Consider the following 1,711-nt stretch of genomic DNA (forward strand, 5'->3'; position numbering starts at 1 on the left):
CTGGGACCCGCCCCACCCCGCCCCCGCCAAACTCCAGTCTCCCTTAAAATACAGTTCAGAGCGGCGTCGCAAGGGGTCCCAGGAAGGTCACGGTCACAGCTCCCTGTCCAGAGACTGGCACCGCCGCCGGGGCCGCTGACGCTGCTGAAGACTCGGGGGGCGATCCCCCGGGGCTGGCTCTGTCCTCAGTAAGTCGCCTGGGATGGGGGGGGGGCCTCTTCGCTCTTTGGACCCAGGGGATGGGGGGTTTCCCGCTCCCACTGGTACTCCTGCGGGGGTGCCCTCTTTAGGGGAACAGCTCTCCAGATCCCGCCCCGAGCCCGGAGCGCAGCCGCGGGTGCAGTGACTGTGGGTCGCTGGCATCACCCGTCAGTGTAGCTGTGGCACCAGCTATCTCTACGCCTTTTCTCACTTAAGTGTCACTCTTTGCTGTGCATCTACCGTATCTGGGGTGCCTGATGCCCACTCATCTGAGAAAGCGGTGCCAGGGATTCCATTTTTATTTCCCACAATCGCCACTGGGGACCAATTAGGGTCTGAAAAATCTTAGGCCGTGGGCAGCACTTGTCCAAAGCCATTGCCACACCCTCGATACCAACCACAGGAACGAAACAAGGTGCTAACGATGCTGTTCTCCAGGGAAGCGGGAGGGCAGTGCGAGGGGACGAGGAGGAGTTCTGGAATTCTGGTCATGTTCTGTTTTTCACTTTGGGAAGTTTCATCCAACTGTACTATTGCTTTCTGCGCTTCTCTGGAAGTCTATGATGTCATTTTTAATGATTATTTCTTAAAATGTTTTCATTGATTTCAGAGAGAGGGAGGGAAAGGGGGAGAGAGATACAAACATCAGTGATGAGAGAGAATCATTGATCAGCTGCCTCCTGCACGCCCCACACTGGGGATGGAGCCCACAACTGCAACCCGGGCTTGACCGGGAATCCAACTGTGACCTGGTTCATAGGTCGGTGCTCAACCACTGAGCCACACTGGGGGGCTTAATGTTTATTTTTTAAATGATGGCTAACAAGTACTAGTAAAAATACAATTGGATTCCAACCTACATCTTACAGGATAAACATGGATCAAACATTTAATGGTTAAGAAATCAAACCATAAACGTTTAAGAAGAAAGCATAGGCAAATATTTTTTATTTAGAATGTGGATAGTCTTCCAGTATGAGTATGATGCACAAACCGGAAGCTATTAAAGAAAATATAAGTCTGACTACATTGAAATAAGAAAAAAAAATTTCTCCATGGCAAAACCCACTATAAACAACAACAGAAGACAAATATCAAACCAGGAAATTAAAAACAAGTTATAACCAATAAGAAAAAAAAAACACAAAGGAAAATAGAAAAAAAATAAGAATACGGATAACCAGCCAAAAATACAAACATCTTTTAAAAATATAAAAAGGTCAACTTTACTTGTAGAGAAGCATAATGAAAATTATGCTGAGACAGCAACTTGTACTGCATTATCAGCGACAGACCGCCTCACTGCTGTGCTGGCGAAGGCGTGGAGAAGCGGGTACCTTCGTATGTTCCAGATGGAAGCGCCGAGGGCTATCATGACTGGAGAGCAACATGTCAGTAACTAGCAACGTTGGAAACGCACAGACCCTTTGGCCTACTAGTTGCACACGTTCCAAATAACCCAGGGACGAGGACACTCATTGCCACATCGATGGTAAGAGCCAAAGATCAG

Source organism: Myotis brandtii, unplaced genomic scaffold (assembly GCF_000412655.1).
Source record: "Myotis brandtii unplaced genomic scaffold, ASM41265v1 scaffold6, whole genome shotgun sequence".
Lineage (NCBI taxonomy): Eukaryota > Metazoa > Chordata > Mammalia > Chiroptera > Vespertilionidae > Myotis > Myotis brandtii.